Genomic DNA, 21,934 nt, shown 5'->3' with positions numbered 1-21,934 from the left:
TGTCAAGCCCCATTCTCTGTCGTACATGCCTCCTGAGTGCTCTTTACTCATCCCCCTTCCCCTCAAAATCAATTGCTTCTTCTTCTGTAACCTCAAGCCTTGGTAAAAACACATTAGTCTGCACACTCATGCACTGTATTGTGGTTAGTTTACCCCCACTAAACTATAAGCTCCCTTAGAGCACAAATTAAAACCCATTCATCACTCACGCAGCAGGTGCACTATTATCAAATAAAATATAAAGGAATTTATAGATGAATAAGCACTAGTGAAATCTTCTTTCTTAAATCTCTTTAAAATGCCTACAGAGTCATCTGAAAGAAAGCAAATGTTCAACAAATAATGTCAAAAATGAAACCAGGAACTACAAACAAACAAAACCAAAGTAATCTGGAGGTCATGAAACAATTTTGCAATCCCAGTCATTATTCCAACTGAGTTTTTTCAGTTGAATCTACAAAATTCATAGAAGATGGGGAAAACAACTTTTCCAACACTTTGGAAAGAACCATACAGATATTAAGGTGGTAGCAAAAATATTTTAACTGTTATGATACTAATATTAATCAATGGAACAAAATAGAAAGCCTCAAAAAACAGCCCCAACTACGTACATAAATTTTTAAACCAGTCACAAAACATCATTTAACTTATGGCATTGGTTTTTCTGGGGCTTCCCTTGTAGCTCAGTCAGTAAAGAATCTGCCTGCAATGAAGGAGACCCAGGTTTGACTTCTGGGTAGGGAAGATCCTCTGGAGAAGGAAATGGCAACCCACTCCAGTATTTCTGCCTGGAGAACCCCATGGACAGAGGAGCCTGGCAGGCTACAGTCCATAGGGTAGCAAAAGTTGGACACGACTTAGTGACTAAACCACCACCACCACTGGTTTTTCCAGTAGTCATATACAGACGTGAGAGTTGGACCACAAAGAAGGCCAAGCACCAAAGAGCTGATGCTTTCAAACTGGAGAAGTGCTGGAGAAGACTCTTGAGAGTGCCCTGAACTGCAAGGAGAGCAAACCAGTCAATCCTAAAGGAAATCAACCCTGAATATTCATTGGAAGGACTACTGCTGAAGCTCCAATACTTTGGCCACCTGATGCGAAGACACCCTGATGCTTGGAAAGATTGAAGGAGAAGACAGCAGCAGAGGATGAGATGCATCACCAACTCAGTGAACATGAATTTGAGCAAACTCCAGGAGATAGTGGAAGACAGAGGAGCCTGGCATGCTCCAGTCCATAGGGTCACAAAGAGTCAGAACACAACTTAGCGACTGAACAACAAAGAACAACTGGGTTCCCTCAACCACACTCCTACACTCACCCAGCTTCATCTATGGCAGCCCCCTATTTATTTTCTGATGCCTCACAAATCTATATGCAGCCAAAACTTTTATGCTAAATCCCAAGAACTGATCATTCAAAAACCAAGGGATAAACTCTGTCTGGATTTTCCACTGGGCCTATCAAATTCAAAGAACACAAAATGGAACATATTTTCTCTAGTAAACCAATCCTCCTCTTTAGTTTTCTCTACTGGTAAATGAACCACTTCCTCCCAAATGCACAAGCTAAAAATCTGGGAGCCTTTCTGTAGCTCCTTCCTTAATCTCTTCATACACAGCAGATAAAGTCCTATCAATTCTGCCTCCTTTATAGCTCTTGAATCTTTTCTTCTCCCTTTTCTTCCCTTGTTGGTATGGCTTTAAGTCTCACCCTCATCTTATTCTCAAAGATAACTCCATAGCCTCCTGACTACTACTCTCTGACTTCCTTTAGTCAGTTCATTCACTATCCTGTTTCAGGAGAGATCTCTCTAAAATGTAAATAAACTTATGACACTCCCCTGCTTAAAACTCTTCAATGGCTTTCTACTTCTTTCAGAAAAAAGTCCTCACCATAACATAAGGCCCTTCATGATCTAGTCCTCACCTGGCCCTCAGCCTCTGCTTTTACCACTCCACATCATCAACACCCCAAATGCACACACACACACACACACTCTCTCACCCAATGCTGCCTTCAACTTAACAACCTGAAGCACCACTTACGACTCCTACTCGTCCTTCAATATTCAGTTTCAAGACTATCCCTTCTAGGAAGCTTTCCTCACAGCTCTCTGCTTCATTCGACACAGGTGTCCTTCCTAGTGCCCTTGTACTTACCATATCTTATTTCTTCTTATGTAATTCGTCTTTTTTCAGTAGATTGTGTACTTCTTGAAAGTAGGGACTTTTAAATGAGTTAATGGATTCTTGATTGCCAACAAGTTAATATAACTAGATTCTATGAGTGTAATTAGCTATAAAGATACTGACTACATTTTTATCCTACCTGCATATTGCACATCAATAAATGTTGCGTGAACCCACTAAACTTTTTTTCTCACTAAAATCCCAGACAGCTAACATTTCACTATAATTACACTATAATTAGAATACTGATCAATCTTTCTTCCTGATTCCAATGTGAAAATACAGTTTGACTATATTCAGAAAGACTAAAGTACAAAGTTCAATTCTTGTTTTTCCCCCTCTGGCCCTTGCTCTTCTAATCCACTTTCTTTATTGATCAGTCTATTTCATCTATCATTTCATACTCTCATTGATGAATAAATCAGAATCTTACTTTTTTTTGTACTCTCTTAGTCTCACTGCAACAAACCAGAAGATAAATTAACACTTCTGTCCCAGAATCATTTTACATACAAGGAAACTGAAGCTCAGAAAGAATAAGCAACTCATTTAAGATATCAATACCTGGCAAACCAAGCTGGATCCAGGTCTGGCTCTAAAACTATGATGACAATTCCATGGTGCTTCCCTAGGCTTGGCATAAACAAAAAGCAACACAGACAACATGAATATGCAAATGAAATGAATTTAAAACTCTGGCAGTGTTATAAGGCTTTCATCAGCCTATGGTTTAAAAAATGCACCTAGCTTTTGAATTATCCTATTTCAGTCATCTCAGATCTAATTAGAATGATAGAAGAAAACTCTAAATCCATGTATGCATTCTGCTTTATATGTATAAACGAATACCATGCATTTTTGCACACTTTCTGCAAGTCCCTGATGACTTCATCAAGATGGGATCAAGAATGGAGAGCTAGATCTGGTCCCAAGAAATAACAGACGTACGTGAAAGGCATCAAGTAGCTCTACAATTCCTGTGTTTTTCTGCAGTTTAGTTTTGCTTCAGTACAATCACTCTCAAATGTAAATAAATCCCCACTTCCGTCAAGAGAAATTATGTGTCTGACACAAAGTTACTTACAGCTGGAATTCTGCGACCTTCTTCATAAAAATTTGGGTATCGAATCTTTGATTAGAAATCACTATTAAAATAATTTCTATGAGAAAAATTGAATTTTGCCTTTATACTCTTATGTTCCTGTACCTTGCTAAAGATTATATAGTATAGGGTGTGGTTGGTATATTTTTCCAGAGTAGACCTCTTCCTGGAGTTCAATAATAAATGAATAAAATACAATTCCCAGTAACAATACTCAAAATGTGGAACATTCTTGCTATAAAACCTTACTCTTACACTTCAATTAAATAAATATTTACTGAGCATATAAATGAGTATGATTCATCATTTGCCTTCAAAGAACTAGCATTTAGCAGGAGGGTGGAAAAGACAAGAAATTAGGATGCATATTCTCTCTATATATATATATGATGGAATTAAAAGGTCATACAAAAGATGTGAAAAAATACAAGTTTTCCAAGAAAGGATCACATCCATAGGCTCATAAATGAATCTTAGAAGATAAACAGAACTCCCACTGTGGGAGTGATGGAAGAAAGAGTGTTTTGAGCAGAGAAAATAAGATAATAAGAAGCCTCAAACTAGAAAGGGATAGCATGTATTCAGAAAATAATACAAGTAGTCAGCTTAATCAGAGTGCAGAAAAATAAAAGCAAACAGGAAAAACAAAAATGTCTTGAAGTTATCAGTAACCTAAAAAATGTGCTAAAACTAACATATGAAACACTTCTATGACATAAATATAAGAAAAGCCTAAAGGTAACACATCCAGCATGGCAGAGGAAAGACCTCTAAAAGCGTGATCGTCAATAAAATTGATGAGAACGCTGGCACAAATGGTCAAAACCAACTTTTTCAGAGATCTTAAAACTAACCAAAAGCTTGCAACAATTTAAGAAACATTTATTCATGAAAAGCAGCTGACTTTCAGTAAGCAAAGCAAGCTTTATGGCATTTCAACTTGCCCTATTTCCCTCTTCCCAGCTCCATGGAAGCCTGGGAAACCAACAACCAGTAAACGTGGCAGCTGTGAATAACAGCAGCCCAGAAGCCACTTAAGGAGCAGAAGAGGTTAGCAGGCCCCTTCAAAACCACATCTCTAAAGAACTGTACTATAGTACAGTATAGTATAGAACGGGCTATAGTCCATGGGACTGTACTGTACTACTTAGGGCCTCCCTGGTGGCTCAGTGGTAAGGAATCCGCCTACCAGTGCAGGAGACAGAGGTTCGATCACTAGTCTAGGAAGATCCCACATGCTGTGGGGCAACTAAGCCGGTGCCACAACAGCTGAACCTGCCCTCTGGAGGCCGGGAGCCGCAACTACTGAAGCCCACGTGCTCTAAAGCCTGTTTTGACCCAAGAGAAACCCCTGCATTGAGACGCCAGAGCACCACAACTAGAAAGTAGCGCCCACCTGCCACAACTAGAGAAAAGCCTGCACAGCAACAAAGATCCAGTACAGCCAAAAATAAATCAATAACATTATTTTAAAAAAGAACTGTACTACTTAACTTGTCCAGCAGCTCACTGGAAAAACTCCATTCTCAGGGCTTATCCTTACTGGACCTGAATCCAAGCACCCTCAATGTGAACAATCCTATCCCAGGGCATTTGTTAAAATAATCAGAGACAATTTTTTTAATGCCACAGCTGTCTGCAGTGGCAACAACAACTGGGGCAAATACATTGATTCAAAAACTTAAAAGGAAAAACTGAGGAAAGAGATGTACATAGAAGGTTCAGAAAGCTTCAACATATTTTTAGGAATCTGGAAGGCACGTACATACCCAGGAAAGGCCTAGGAAGGCCCTACTCTTACCTCTGTCTGATCTTGATGTTCTACACAAGCAGAAAGTAAAGGTTAAGGCACAATGTAAACTGCTGGTGCATGAAGGGAGCCATAACACACGGAGAGACACACACACACACAGGGTCCCTCCACTAGGCTGGGGACTTATGGGTTGAATACATTAAGGAAATCTGCCCAATCATTTGCTAACCACTAAGAAAACCAAGCAGAGACTTCAGTGGTTACACAGGACAAAGGCTACAGAGTTAACAGAATTAGTCCAAAAAAGTAAAAAGCAAACAGCAAAAACAACAAACCCCTGGGAGAGAGGGTGATTTCCAGAGTAGCTGCATTACAATATTTAAAATGTCCATTTTTCAGCAAAAACCATGAAGGACACACCAAAACAAGAGAGTATGACCCAAACACAGGGGGAAAATGGCAGCCAATAAAAACTATCCCTGAGGAAGCCCAGGTATTAGATTTAGTAGATAAGGAGTTTAAATCAGCTATTGTAAATACATTCAAAGAACTAAAGGAGAGCATGTCTAAAGAATTAAAATGAATTATGAAAATGATTTCTCACCAAATAGAGAGTATCAATAGAGATAAAAATTATTCTTTAAAAAAAAGAAGCAGACATTCTGGAGTTGAAAAGTACAATAATTAAAATGAAAACTTCACTAAAGGGGCTCCACAGTAGATTTAAGCTAGCTGAAGAATCTGCAAACTTAAAGAGAGATCAATCTTCAGTCTGAATAACAGAAAGAAGAATGAACAAAAATGAATTCAGCCTCAGATCTGTGGGATATCATCAAGTTTACCAAAATATGCCAAAGTCTCAGAAGACAAAAAGAAAAAATCAGACTTATAGAAATAGCTGAAAACACCCTGAATTCAGTCAAAAATATTAATCTCTAAACATCAAGTAGGATAAATCGAAGAGATGTATAGTTAAACACATTATAATCAAACTGTCAGAAGCCAAAAACATGATATTGAAGATACCAAGAAAAAAGTGACTTGCTGCATTGAAAATCCTCAGTAAGATAATGAGCTGACTTCTCAGTCAAAACCAGAGGCCAGAGACAGTGAGATGACATATTCACATTGCTAAATGACAAAGAATATCAATCAAAAATTCTATATCCAGTAAAACTATCCTTCAAAAATGAAGGAGAAACTAAGACATTCCCAGTAAACAAAACTGAAAGAATTCAATGCTAGAAGGGCTGCTTCCTTTCCTTAAAAATATTTTTTAAGGAAAAAAGTAGATTTCTTCCTATACAAGAAATAAAGGGAGCCCTTAATGCTGAAATGAAAAGACTAGACAGTAACCCAAATCCACACGAAGAAATAAGCACTAATAAAGGTAACTGCACAGATAAATACAAAAGACAGTGAACATATTTTTGCTTGTAACTTATTTTTTATACAAAAGGAGACAACTGCATAAAGCAATAACTATAAAACCGTTGACAGGATTGTAATACAAAGTATGCACCTTGCAATAAGAATACAAAGAAAGAGGAAATGAGCAGAACTCTATTAAAACAAAGTTTTTGTGTACTATTGAAATTAAATTGATATTAATCCAAAGTAGATTGCTCTAAGATATTAACTGTAATCTTCAGAAAAATAAAAAATATTATAATAAAAGAAATAAGCTAATGAAAACATATACTGGAAAATTTTAATACAAAAAAATTTAATCCTGTCAACAGTTTTATAGTTATTGCTTTATGCAGCTGTCTTCTTTCATATAGAAACAAGTTACAAGCAAAAATATGTTCACCATCTCTTGTATTTATCTGTGCAGTTACCTTTATTAGTGCTTATTTCTTCGTGTGGATTTGGGTTACTGTCTAGTGTCTTTTCATTTCAGCATTAAGGGCTCCCTTTATTTCTTGTATAGGAATAGGAGGAATAGAGAAACTAAAAAGACGTTAAGACATATAGAAAACAAATAGCAAAATGGGAGACATATTCGATTGGCCAGGGCTTCCCTGGTGGCTCAGACAGTAAAGAATCCGCCTGCATTGTGGGTGACCTGGCTGCGATCCCTGGGTTGGGAAGATGCCCTGGAAGAGGGCATTGCAACCCACTCCAGTATTCTTGCCTGGAGTATCCCCATGGACAGAGAAGACTGGCGGGCTATCATCCACGGGGTCACAGAGAGTCGGGCATGACTCAGCAACCAAGTACAGCACATTCAGTTGACCAAAAAGTTCACTGGATTTTTCCATAAGATGTTACCAGGAAACCTGAATGAACTTTTTGGTCAACCCAATAAATCCTAATATACCAGTAATCACATTAAATGTAAATGGATTAAACACTCAAGAGGTGAGGATTGGCAGAATGGATCAAAACATTAATAAAAAACAATTTTAAAAAATCCAAATATATGCTTTCTATAAGACATACTTGTAGAAAGTATGTCAACATATTAGGTACATATGTAAACACATATGCACCTAACAAAACCCCCAAATATAAGAAGCAACAACTACAAACTGATAGAATTGAAAGAAGAAATAGATAATTCAATAATAATAGTTAGAGACTTCAATACTCTACTTTCAATATGGATAACATAACCAGACAAAGGATTCACAAGGAACCAGAAGACCTGAACAACACTCAAGTCAACTAGATACAGCAAACATCTATAAAACAGTCCAAACAACAATGGCAGAATATATTTTGTTTCCAAGTGCACATGTTAACATTCTCTAAAACAGGCCATAAAAGAAGTCTTGGTAAATTTAAAGGACTGGAATCATACAAAGTATATTCTCCAAAGATAATGGAATGAAACTGGAAAACAATAGCAGAAAAAAAGCTTAGGAAATTCACACAAAGATGTGAAAATAAACACTACTCCCCTAAATAACCAATAAGCCAAAGAAGAAATCGTAAGGGAAGTTAGAAAATACTTTAAGATAAAAACACAAAACCTATGGTATGTAACAAAAGCAGCAAGAGGCACACTATGAGAAAATTTATAGCTGTAAATACTTCTAGTTAAAAAAAAAAAACTCAACTCAGGGGAACAAGGTCGTGAGGAAAGGAGCGCATGGTACCCTGCTGCCATTTCTTGTGCCTTCAGTCTCTGCGCCTTTGGCACTATGATGGGACACAGCGTCCAGAGGTTCACAATCTTCGTGGTCTGTAGGAGCCACTAGGAGGAAAGTCCAGGGAAGAATATACCATTTTCAGTGGAAAACAAGTGTAAGTTACTAGCATGATTTTGTGCTCTGGGACTGGATTTGCTGCACTTTTCTTTATAGTAAGACATTAATTGCTTAAAAAATTATCCATGAGACAGATATGAAGAGGATCATTTTAAGCGGTGCAATCTCTGAAAAAAGGATCAAACATTTGAACTCAGCAGCCTTGTTATCTTTGTAAATAAACTTATGGCATAAAAAAAGATCTCAAGTTAGCATGTTATACATCTTAAACTTATACAATGTTATGTAAATTATATCTCAATTTTCAACTTTTAAATTTTAAAAATTAAGAAGATTTCAAATCAACAACCTAACTGTCCACTTCAAGAAATTAGTAAAAGAAGAACAAACTAAACCCAAAGCCAGAAGGAAATAATTAGTGAAATAAATACAGAAGAGAATAAAAGAATACAGAAAATCAACAAAATAAAAGGTTGATTCTTTGAGAAGATCAGAAGAATTGACAATCACTTAGCTAGACTGAACAAGAACAAAAGAGAGAAGACCCAAAACTAAAATCAGTAAATAACTACTGACTTTACATTAATGATTATAAAGGGCTATAGGGAATGCTATAAAAAAACTATAATCTAACAAATTACAAAACCTACATGAAATGGACAAATTCCTAGAAAACACAGAGTACTAAAATCAACTCACAAAGAAGTAATCTGAATAAAGCTATAACAAGTAAAGAAATTGAATTAGCAAACAAAACTTCCCCCAAAGTCCAGGACCAGATGGCTTCACTGGTGAATGCTATGAAACATTAAGAATGAACACCAACCCATAAATTCTTCCAAAATACAGAAAAGATAGGAATACTTTCCAGCTCATTCTGTGAAGCCAGTTTTCCCTGATTCCAAAACCAGACGAAAACAATACAAGAAAACTATAAACAAATATTCACTATCTAAATGCAAAAATCTCCAACAAAATAGCAGCAAATCAATCCAGCAACACATATAAAGGATCACACACCATGACCAAATGTGGTATATCCCATGTGTGTAAAGGTGACTTAACATATGAAAATAGATTAATGTCACACACCATTATTAATAGAATAAAAGACCAAAAACTACCTGATAAATCTTAATAGGCGCTGAAGAAGCATTTGACAAAATCCAACACTCTTTCAGGCTTCCCTCATAGCTCAGTCTGCCTGCAGTGCAGGAGACCCAGGTTCGATTCCTGGGTTGGGAAGATCCCCTGGAGAAGGAAATGGCAACTCACTTCAGTATTCTTGCCTGGAGAATCCTATGGACAGAGGAGCCTGTCATGCAGTCGGACCCAACTTAGTGACTAAACCACCACCACAACACTCTTTCACAATAAACACAATTAATACGCTAGAAATAGAAGAGGACATCATCAACTTGAAAAACGACAACTAAGAAAACCCACAGATAACTTCACATTTAACAATTCCCTCTAAGATCAGGACCAAGACAAGATGTACACTCTCACCATTTCTAATAGTATTATACAGGAAATTTTAGCCAGAGCAATTAGGAAAGAAAAAGAAAGCAATCCAGATTGGAAGGAAGAAGTAAAACTACCTCTCTTCAGAGAGTATATATCGTATATATAAAATTCTAATAAAACACTAAAAAACTATCAGAACTGTTACATGAGTTTGGTATAATTTTAAGATACTTGACTAATATGAAGAATTCAATTATATTTCTATATATTATCATTGACAATCCAAAAACAAAATTAACAAAAGAATTCCACTCACAATAGCACCAAAAGAATGAAACATTAAGAAATACACACATGGAACTCTGCTCAGAGATATGTGGCATCCTGGATGGGAGGGGGTTTGGGGGAGAATGGATACACGTACACGTATGGTTGAATCCCCTTGTTGTCCACCTGAAACTATCACAACACTGTTAATTGACTATACTCCAAAACAAAACAAAAATTTAAAAAAAAAGAAAAACTGGAAAGTGGATAAAAATACATGTATATAATGACTAATCTAAGATGCTCCTTAGTTTAAAATAAATGAAACAAACAAAAGAAAAATATTTAACAAAAAAAATGCAAAATTTGTACACTGAAAAACAGAAAACGCTTTTGAAGTAAATTAATGATGATCTAAATGAGTGAAAAGTCATTACACACTCATGAGTTAGAAGACTAATAAGAATTAACATGCCAATATTCCCCAAACTGTTCAATGCAATCTCTATCAAAATTCCAATCAATGGTGTCAAGACAAATCAAAGAGTAAAAGAGTATTTTTACAACATATGGTGCTAGGACAACTGAATATCTATAAGCAAAAAATGAGATTGGACCCCTATCTCATACCTCATACAAAATTCACAAAGATGAATTAAAGATCTAAATGTAAGAGCTGAAACTATGAAACTCCTGGAAGAAAACATAGGAGATTTTCATGACTTTGAACAGGCACCAGTTTCTTAAATATGAAACACAAAACACAAGCAACAAAAGAAAAAAAGACAAATTGGACTTAATCAAAATTTTAAAACTTTATGCCATCAAGAAAGTGAAGACACCTACAGAATGGGAGATTTATATCTGTTAATCATATCTGATAAGGGTCTAGTATCCAGAATATATAAAGAAACCTTACAACTCAGAAACAGAAAGACAAATAACTCAATCTGAAAATGGACAAAGAATACAGATTTCTCCAAAGATATACAAATAGCCAAAAAGCCCATGAAAAGTTGCTCAACATCTTTAACCATCAGGGAAATGCAATCAAAACCACAATGAGATATTACTTCACACATATTAGGATAGCTAGAACATGAAGGTCAGACAATAACAAGTTTTGGCAAGGAGGTAGAAAAATTGGAACCTTCATACATTGCTAACAGAAATGCAAAACAGAGTAGCCATTTTGGAAAACAGTCTAGCAGTTGCTCAAGATATCAGACCTACAGTTCTAGAGTTATATGACCCAGCAATTCCACCCACAGGTGTATATCCAAGAGAAATGAAACATGCGCACCCAAAAATTTGTACACAGATGTTTATAGCAGCATTAGTCGTAATAGTTAAAATGTACAAATACCCAAACACCCATCAACTGATTAATATATAAATGTGGTCTACACACAAAACAATATTATCCAGCAAGAAAAAGAAATAAAATACTGATACATTCTACAACATTGAAGAACCATGAAAACATGCAAAGTGAAAGAAACCAGTAACAAAGGACTACATGTCGTATGATTACATTCATATGAAATGTCCAGAACAAGCAAATCTGTAGAGAGAGAAAACACATTAGCAGTTGCCAAGGGACAGGGATTAGATTTGATAGACGGAGTGCCTGAAGAACTATGGATGGACGTTCGTGACACTGCACAACAGGAGGCGCTGATCAAGACCATCCCCAGAAAAAGAAATGCAAAAGGGCAAAACGGTTGTCTGAGGAGGCTTTACAAATAGCTAAGAAAAGAAGAGAAGCTAAAGTCAAAGGAGAAAAGAAAGATATACACATCTGAATGCAGAGTTCCACAGAATAGCAAGGAGATACAAGAAAGCCTTCCCCAGTGATCAGTGCAACGAAATAGAGGAAAACAATAGAATGGGAAAGACTAGAGATCTCTTCAAGAAAATTAGAGATATCAAGGGAACATTTCATGCAAAGATGGGCACAATAAACACAGAAACAGTATGGACCTAACAGAAGTAGAAGATATTAAGAAGAGATGGCAAGAATACACAGAACAATTATACAGAAAAGATCTTCATGACCCAGATAATCATGATGATGTGATCACTCACCTAGAGCCAGACATCCTGGAATGCAAAGTCAACTGGGCCACAGGAAGCATCACTACCAACGAAGCTAATGGAGGTGACAGAATTCCAGTATTTCAAATCTTAAAAGATGATGCAGTGAAAGTGCTGTACTCAATATGCCAGCAAATCTGGAAAACTCAGCAGTGGCCACAGGACTGGAAAAGGTCAGTTTTCATTCCAATCCCAAAGAAAGGCAATGCCAAAGAATGTTCAAACTACCACACAATTGCACTCATCTCACACGCTAGCAAAGTAATGCTCAAAATTCTCCAAGCGAGGCTTCAACAGTACGTGAACTGAGAACTTCCAGATGTACAAGCTGGTTTTAGAAAAGGCAGAGGAACCAGAGATCAAATTGCCAACATCTGCTGGATCATCGAAAAAGCAAGAGACTTCCAGAAAAACATCTATTTCTGCTTTATTGACTACGCCAAAGCCTTTGACTGTGTGGGTCACAATAAACTGTGGAAAATTCTGAAAGAGATGGGAATACCAGACCACCTGACTTGCCTCCTGAGAAATCTGTATGCAGGTCAAGTAGCAACAGCTAGAACCAGACATGGAACAACGGACTGGTTTCAAATTGGGGAAGGAGTACGTCAAGGCTGTATGTTGTCATCCTGCTTATTACATCATGCAAAATGCCAGGCTGGATGAAGCAGGAACTGGAATCAAGGCAGCCGGGAGAAATATCAATAACCTCAGATACGCAGATGACACAACCCTTATGGTAGAAAGCGAAGAAGAACTAAAGAGCCTCTTGATGAAAGTGAAAGAGGAGAGTGAAAAAGCTGGCTTAAAACAACATTCAAACAACTAAGATCATGGCATCCGGTCCTATCACTTCATGGGAAACACATGGGGAAACAATGGAAACAGTGAAAGACCTTATTTTCTTGGGCTCGAAAATCACTGCTGATGGTGACTGCAGCCATGAAATTAAAACATGCTTGCTCCTTGGAAGAAAAGCTATAACCAACCTAGACAGCATATTAAAAAGCAGAAACATAACTTTGCTGACAAAGGTCTATCTAGTCAAAGCTATGGTTTCTCCAGTAGTCACGTGTGGATGTGAGAGTTGGACCATAAAGAAATCTGAGCACCAAAGAATGGATGCTTTTGAACTGTGGTGTTGGAGAAGACTCTTGAGAGTCCCTTGGACTGCAAGGAGATCCAACCAGTCCATCCTAAAGGAAATCAGTCCTGAATATTCATTGGAAGGACTGATGCTGAAGCTCCAATACTTTGGCCACCTGATACAAAGAACCGACTCATTGGAAAAGACCCTGATGCTGGGAAAGATTAAAAGCAAGAAGAGAAGGGGACAACAGAAGATGAGATGGTTGGATGGCATCACCGACTTGATGGACATGAGTTTGAGCAAGTTCCAGGCATTGGTGATGGACAGGGAAACCTGGAGTGCTGCAGTCCATGGGGTCGCAAAGAGTCGGACAAAACTGAGCAACTGAACTAAACTCACAGGATGACAAGTGGGGGTTGGAAGTGACAGGTAGGGAGTGCACAGTTTCTTGAAAACATTCTAAAGTTGTCTGTAATAAGGGTTGCACACGACTTTGCTGGTGCCTCAGTGCTAAAGAATCTGCCTGCCAATGCAGGAGATCCAGGTTTGATCCCTGGGTCAGGAAATCCCCTGGAGAAGGAAATGGCAAACCACTTCGGTATTCTTGCCTGGGGAATCCCATGGACAGAGGAACCTGGCGGGATATAGTCCATGGGACTGCAAAAAAATCTGGCACAACTATAGCAACTAAACAACAACTAAAATATACCAAACATACTAAAAAAAATTATACCTTAAATGGGCGAACGTATGAAATGTGAATGATAGCTCAATAAAGCTGCTACCAAAAATAAAAGAAAGTAGACTGGGCCCTATGCATGAAACTTTTTAGGGCAACTGCTACTAAAACAGAAGACTTTTCTTTTTATTGAAGGGTAACTGACTTACATTACTATATTAATTTTAGGTGTACAACATAGTGATTTAATATTTTTAAACATTACAAAATGGTCACTACCATAAGTCTAGTTACCACCTGTCACCATACAAAGTTATTACAATATTTGACTACATTCCCTACGCTATATATTACATCCCCAAGATTTATTTTATAACTAGAAGCAATTCTTAATCTCCCTCACCTATAAAAGATTTAAATAGGATCCAGAGTCTCCTAACAAAATATCACAAAGGTCCAGGATACAATCAAAAGTCAGTCATCAAAAGCCAGTATAAAAGTGTGTTTAACCACAAATTTAACCCAGGAACAATGGAGTCTCAGTTTCCCTGGAACCTCTTAATAGCATATGGAACGGCTTCCAGAATTTTGTTGTTCAGTCGCTCAGCCGTGTCCAACTCTTTGTGACCCCATGGACTGCAGCATGTCAGGTTTCCCTGTCCTTCACTATCTCCCAGAGTTTGCTCAAACTCATGGTCCATCAAGTCGGTGATGCCATCCAACCATCTCATCCTCTGTCATCCCTTTCTCCTCCTGTCTTCTATCTTTCCCAGCATCAGGGTCTTTTCCAATGAGTCAGTTCTTTGTATCAGGTAACCAAAGTACTGGAGCTTCAGCACCAGTTTTTCCAATGAATATTTACGGTTAATTTCCTTTAGGATTGACTGGTTGGATCTCCTTTCAGTCCAAGGGACTCTCAAGAGTCTTCTCCAACACCACAGTTCAAAAGTATCAATTTTTCGGTGCTCAGCCTTCTTTATGGTCCAACTCTCACACTGGGAAAACCATAGCTTTGACTAGACAAACCTTTGTTGGCAAAGTGATGTCTCTGCTTTTTAATACGCTGACTAGATTTGTCATAGCTTTTCTTCCAAGGAGCAAGCATCTTTTAAGTTCATGGTGGCAGTCCACAGTAACTTTGAAGCCAAAGAAAATAAAATCTGTCACTGTTTTCATTGTTTAGTCAATGGGTAAAAGTAAGTAATGAGCTTTCCTGAATTCCGTGAGCCTTTATAGCAAATTATACACCTGAGGAGGGAGTTGTAAGAAGCCTCAATTTATTGCCAACTGGCTTCAAGTACAGGTCACAACCTAAGACTTGGGATTGGTCTGAAGTTGAGAGGAGTCTTGTGGGACTGAGTCCTTAATCTATGGGGTCTGCACTAAATCCAGGTATTAATAGTAATAATTAAGTTAAAGTGTAGAATACTCAGTTGCTGTCTGGAGAATTGGAGAACTATTTAATGTGAGGGAAAAACCTACATATTTGGTATCAGAAGTGCTGTGAATAGTGTAAGAAACAATAATTTACCTTTGGGCATAATCACAGACCTCAAGAAAATCCTAGTTATGAGAAAAATGGGCCCATGAGAAATGATTTAAATAAAATTTGGGGGGTAGGATGAGAGGTGGGAGGAAGGCTCAAGAGGAAAGGGATATATACATACATATAAATATAAAATGATGACTGACTTGCATTGTTGTATAGCAGAAATTCACAACATTGTAAAGAAATTACCCTCTAATTAAAAAAAAAATTTTTTAATGTGATAAGTACTTTAACAGGTAAACATACAAAGTCAGGAAAGTAACCATGCCAACAAAAGTGACATTTACGTTGATTTTTAAAGGATGAGTTAAATGCTATATATAGCTCCTCGCCATTCTCAGTCCCTCTTAGAGCTCTCAAGCCAGTTCTCAGCCTTTGCTGCCTATTACTGCTGCATGAGAAAGATTTTTTAAATGAAAAGGTCTGGCCCCACAGCAGACCAAGACTCAGAATCTCTATGGAGGCCTTGATCCCTTCATCCTCAACCTTTGAAACTCCCAGGTGGTTTTAAAGTAGAGCCTGGGTTGCAATCTGTTCAGGAAAAACATAACCCAGGCCACAAGCAATCTTCTGGCAATGAGGAGAGAAAAGAAAAGGATTTCAGGTAGCAACAACAGGATCTATGGCAGATATAATGATAGGAGAGAAGAAGAGGATTCTAAAGTTTCTAGGGTACAGAACTTAAAATAGGAGGTTTGTGGATGTCCTTAAGGCAGCTATGAGTAAGAAGAGAAAGGAAAAAATACCCCAGTTTGAAGTACAAGTATCCAAGTATAGTTATCCTATAGACAAACATATGAAATACCTGAAGTTCAAGAAAAATGAGGACTGAATATATACCGTTGTAAACCAAAAATATTTTTTTTGGTCATGTTTTTCCAGTGCTCATGTATGGATGTGAGAGTTGGACTGTGAAGAAGGCTGAGCGCCGAAGAATTGATGCTTTTGAACTGTGGTGTTGGAGAAGGCTCTTGAGAGTCCCTTGGACTGCAAGGAGATCCAACCAGTCCATTCTGAAGGAGATCAGCCCTGGGATTTCTTTGGAAGGAATGATGCTAAAGCTGAAACTCCAGTACTTTGGCCACCTCATGCGAAGAGTTGACTCATTGGAAAAGACTCTGATGCTGGGAGGGATTGGGGGCAGGAGGAGAGGGGACGACAGAGGATGAGATGGCTGGATGGCATCACTGACTTGATGGACATGAGTCTGAGTGAACTCCAGGAGTTGGTGATGGACAGGGAGGCCTGGCATGCTGTGATTCATGGGGTCACAAAGAGTCGGACACGACTGAGCGACTGAACTGAACTGAAACCAAAAATATATGGGTGCTACTAGAAGCCATGAACGAAAGTGTAATAACACAAACTAGAGGACAGGGGAAAGAACAGAAAACAAAATCCTAAGGAATACCACATTAATCTAAGGGAAAGAACATCAAGGCAATGTTTCGTTTTGGTTTGTTGTAGATGGTGAAAACCTGAGCATGTGTGCAAGCTGAGAAAAAGAGAGAATACAGAACATGAAAGATGTTAGCCTCAGAAAGTAATACCTTCTTCCTCTGATAAAAGAAAAGGCGATCAGAAATCAGATAGGTACAAGCACACAGATAAACGACAGACCCTTAAGGGTTCAGGGCTGATGCCCACCAATTCTGCGAGGTAAGAGGCAAAATAAGAAATGTAAAGAAATCAAGAGTAAGATAAGTCAAGAAGAGGAAAATGGTAAAGCTCTAGAAATAGCAATGAGGTCTAGGTACATAAGAGGTACATAGGTAGTGAGTCAAAGGATCTCCAGGCAGCGCGAGCAAAGTTGGAATCCAAAAGTTTAGAACAGCACCAGCAGTTCAGTCACACGCTTTCCTCAAGCCTCCAGGAGCAGAAAAAGCCAACTGTTTGATTCACCCAGGCTTGGAAATCATCAGAGCAAATGAGCAAGAATGGCTTGAGGCCAGTAACACGGCTTATAATTTTCAAAAGTCAAACTTATTTTATTCTTTTTAAAAATCGACTCTAGTTATTTCCTCTGATAGCCAGAAAGCGGGGCGGGGGTGGCTAATTCCTCCTTCACTCTGAGAGAACTTGTCAGAACTTCCACTCCTAAGCATTTCTGATCCCTTCCACGGTTGATTCCAAGAAATCTAAACCTGATTTCTCTAGGTTCTTAAAGGGTGAAAATTCACTGCGGGACTGGACTATCCAGCTGGGAGATAAACACTCTAAACCCTTCTTAGACACAATGCAATTTCAACTAGGAGGTGCGGGCTCTTCCTTCCCTAAAAATAAAAGTTCAGCAAAGGAGATGGGGTGGTGGGACTAAGTTGCAAACCTTATTAAGAACTCTTTACAAAGCCAATTATTAGAAAACGATACATGACACAAAGATGGCAAAATTCAATTCTTCGGAATGACTGCTGTAAGTAAATAACTGACAATGCAATCTCTTCATCACACTTGGAGGTGCCTAATTCATCCTGCCACCTCCCATTCTACTCTTGAGGTACTGGATACTGGACGTCTTGCTACCTCTATCTGGAGGGCACAAAGGCCTCAAAGGAGGAAGAGGGTAACACGCGTGAGCACCTACCACGTACCAGACCTACTGTGTGCCAAACTCTAAGCAACACACTTTACCTGTTATGGGTGTAGCTCATTTAAAGACGACTTACGCTAAAACTGTATAGACCGGGCACTCAGGAGAGGAGCAATGTCTGAAGGTTTAAGCGTAGAGGAAAAGATGTGTTAGCGACGGTGGGGAATGAAAATGTAGAGAGAAGGGGCGAGTTGGGAAAGGAAAGCATCTGGGGGCAAAAGGGCAAAACCCAGGGACACAGTGCGTGGGGTGGGGGGCGGGAGGGCTCGAGTGAAATGCCTAGAGGACCCAGTACAGGAGGGCAAGGATGGGGTGAGCCTGGGTAAGGGAAGTCCCGGTAGAGACGAGGGCAGAAGTCCGATCCGGGGGACGCCCTGGCGGCTCATCCCCGGAAGGCGCCCCGAAGGACTGCGGAGGCTGGGAAACTGTGCCGGCCCAGCCTGAGGGACAGGAAGGCGAGGAGGGGGCGGGAGAGAGCGAAGGCCGACCACGGCGGGGGCGAGTCGGGCCACGGGGAAGCCCGAGACCGGGAAACGCGGGCGCCGAGGACAGGGGTGCGGGCTCCGGAGCCGGGCCCGGCCGGGCCGGGACACGGGGCTCCGCGCTGAGGGGGCGGGGCTGGACTAGCCCCAGGGGAGATACGCGGGCCGGCGGTGACTGGGGCCGAGGGATGCCAGGACAGACGCGGCCGGGACTCGGAGCCAGGTGAGCGGCAGCAGGGAGACAGCGGGGCCGGGGAGGCGCGCCGCCACGAGCGCGGCGTCACCCTTACCTGGAAAGAGCGAGGAGCCGCCGCGCCGCCTCCTCAGCATCCTGGGCTCAGCCACTACTGCCACGGCCCTAGGTGGGGGCCATTCCGCCCACCCCGGGAGCCCGCCCTCACCGCCAGGCGCCAGCTGCTGCCAGCCTGGCCCGGCCCCGAGGAGCTGCGCTGACACGACCCGCGCCCGCGGCCGCCTCAGCAGCGACTCCCGCCGTCGCCGCCTCAGCTCCCGCAGCCGGCCTCCCCAGCGGGCACGGGATCACACACGTGCGGCGATTGGTTGCCCGGCTCCCGGCCGGGCGATGTGTCGGTCTCTCTGATTCGTGGGTTCCACAGGCTGCCCTCCGAGGGGGGCGGGGCTCGGCCTCCCGCCGGGCCCGGCAGGCACTGAGGAGAGGGGTGGGTCTGACGTCGGGGCTGCGCGGGCGGCCCTGAGTCCCGGTGTGTGCGCGCGCTCCCTGCAGGGTTCTGGGGCCGCCACCTGCGTGAGCGGGTGGTTGCAGAGCAACGGTGCGCGCGGCCTAGCTGGGGGTAGAGGGGAGGCCGCGGACAGGTGGCGGTCCACGCAGCCCAACCCCCACGGTGGGTGGCCTTCATCCTGGAAACCTGGGACCCGACAGGAGAAGGAGCTTTTCCAAGAAATCCTCCCTCTGCCTGTCCCTGCTTCAAATAGCACCTCAGTGCTTGCTACTAGCAGAGGAGATTTCACCTCATCGGGGTGATTCGAAAGTGCAAATATCACATTCTCACAAAATTATATTCCACATCAAAGTATAAATGAGTGAGAGTGGATTCTGTACCCACCAGAGAGGCGGAAACCCCGATACTTAAAAGTGAAAACTAGGAGAGGAGGGAAAAGGCAAAGAGAAGGGGGACATTGGGGAGAGGGCTGAAATTTCACAACTGAAAAATAACCATTCCTGTTCACAGGTCCTTCCTGCGGACATATCCACAGCACGTTCTGTCGAAGCAGTTATTTCAGCTCTGTGAACATAGACTGGAAAAAGCATGGGCTCTGTCTACAATCTTGGAATGAGTTTTGTTGTCTATAGAACTAGGTCTGTAAACCTCTGAGAGTTGCTGTAAAGATCAAGTGTACCTATGTGCTCAGTCATGTCTGACTGTGACCCCATGGACTGTAGCTCACCACGCTCCTTTGTCCATAGGATTTCCCAGGGAAGAACATTGGAGTGGGTTGCCATTTCCACCTCCAGGGGACCTTCCCAACCCAGGGATAGAACCGCATCTCTTCCATTGCAGGTAGATTCTTTACCGCTGAGCCACTGGGGATGCCCAAGTTCAAGTGAGGTCCACACAAAAATGTCTACAGGAATGTTCATAGAACCCTTACTCATTATAGCCAACAAAGTGGAAAAAACCCAGATGTCCATCAGCTAATTAATGAATAAGTAAAATATGACAGAGCCACACAATGGAATATTACTTGACCATAAACAAGAGTGATCAGATCAGATCAGTCGCTCAGTCGTGTCCGACTCTTTGCGACCCCATGAATCGCAGCACGCCAGGCCTCCCTGTCCATCACCAACTCCTGGAGTTCACTGAGACTCATGTCCATCGAGTCAGTGATGCCATCCAGCCATCTCATCCTCTGTCATCCCCTTCTCCTCTTGCCCCCAATCCCTCCCAGCATCAGAGTCTTTTCCAATGAGTCAACTCTTCGCCATGAGGTGGCCAAAGTACTGGAGTTTCAGCTTTAGCATCATTCCTTCCAAAGAAATCCCAGGGCTGATCTCTTTCAGAATGGACTGGTTGGATCTCCTTGCAGTCCAAGGGACTCTCAAGAGTCTTCTCCAACATCACAGTTTAAAAGCATCAATTCTTCAGCGCTCAGCCTTTATCACAGTGCAACTCTCACATCCATACATGACCACAGGAAAAACCATAGCCTTGACTAGATGAACCTTTGTTGGCAAAGTAATGTATCTGCTTTTGAATACGCTATCTAGGTTGGTCATAACTTTCCTTCCAAGGAGTAAGCGTCTTTTAATTTCATGGCTGCAGTCACCATCTGTAGTGATTTTGGAGCCCAGAAAAATAAAGTCTGACACTGTTTCCACTGTTTCCCCATCTATTTCCCATGAAGTGATGGGACCGGATGCCATGATCTTCGTTTTCTGAATGTTGAGCTTTAAGCCAACTTTTTCACTCTCCACTTTCACTTTCATCAAGAGGCGTTTGAGTTCCTCTTCACTTTCTGCCATAAGGGTGGTGTCATCTGCATATCTGAGGTTATTGATATTTCTCCCGGCAATCTTGATTCCAGCTTGTGTTTCTTCCAGTCAGTACTGATAAATGCTACAACAGGGCTGAATCTTGAAAATATCCTGCTAGATGAAAGAAGCCAGTCTTGAAAGACCATATATTATATAAGCCCCTTTATATGAAATGTCCAGAACAGGCAAATCCATAGAAAAAAACAAGTATATTAGTGGATGCCTTGGACTGAGGGGGAAGTAATTGCTAATGGCTATGGGGCTTTTTGATGGGAGGGAGTGATTGATGAAAATGTTCTAAAATTGATTGAGGCGATAGTTGTGCAATTCTTTGAATATATTAAAAAAAAAACCCACTGAATTGTTTACTTGAAATCAGTGAGTTATATGGTATGTGGATTATATCTGAATAAAGCTGTTATTTTTTAAAAGAGCAAATAAGGTAATAAACCTCCAAGAGCCTCAGGCTATGGTGCCACTCTAAGAACAAGGGATCACTATATCTGGTTGTTTTCCCTTTATTTGATTGGAAAAATCTTGTAAGCAATTCGATCTGACGAAATTTAAAGAAATACCCACCGTGATATTTTTTCTTTGGAACATTAAATCAAATAGGAAGCTGATCTGATCTGACCCAAGCTGCTTTGGGGCAGCAGAAATGGACCACTAGGATTAGAAAGCTCATCAAAAGAAAAGGAGCAGGACTTCCCTGGTAGTCCAGTGGCTAAGACTCTTTGTTCCCTATGCAGGGGACCCGGGATTGATCCCTGGTCAGGGAACTAGATCCCACAGGCCACAACTAAAGACCCCACATGCCGCAAAGATCAGAGATTCCCTGTGCCATGCAACTAAGACCCAATACAGCCAAATAAATGAATAAAATAAATATGAAAAAGAAAAGAAAATGAACAACGTTGGCAGGCAGAG

General features: G+C 40.7%; 1 protein-coding gene and 1 pseudogene across 1 annotated transcript in view; one reads left to right on the top strand and one right to left on the bottom strand.

Annotated features, from left to right (window-relative positions):
- TPST1 (tyrosylprotein sulfotransferase 1) overlaps positions 1-19,014 on the bottom strand; it is a 106,268-nt gene extending 87,254 nt beyond the window's left edge. Inside the window, exon 1 of the mRNA XM_061401821.1 lies at positions 18,780-19,014. The gene's annotated coding sequence lies outside the window, so the exon portion shown is untranslated. The remainder of the gene's footprint in view (positions 1-18,779) is intronic.
- LOC133238294 (cytochrome c oxidase subunit 7C, mitochondrial-like) lies at positions 8,150-8,408 on the top strand (annotated as a pseudogene).
- Positions 19,015-21,934: the final 2,920 nt, after the last annotated feature.

This window comes from Bos javanicus, chromosome 25 (assembly GCF_032452875.1).
Source record: "Bos javanicus breed banteng chromosome 25, ARS-OSU_banteng_1.0, whole genome shotgun sequence".
NCBI lineage: Eukaryota > Metazoa > Chordata > Mammalia > Artiodactyla > Bovidae > Bos > Bos javanicus.
This window is presented reverse-complemented; position numbering and strand designations above follow the sequence as displayed.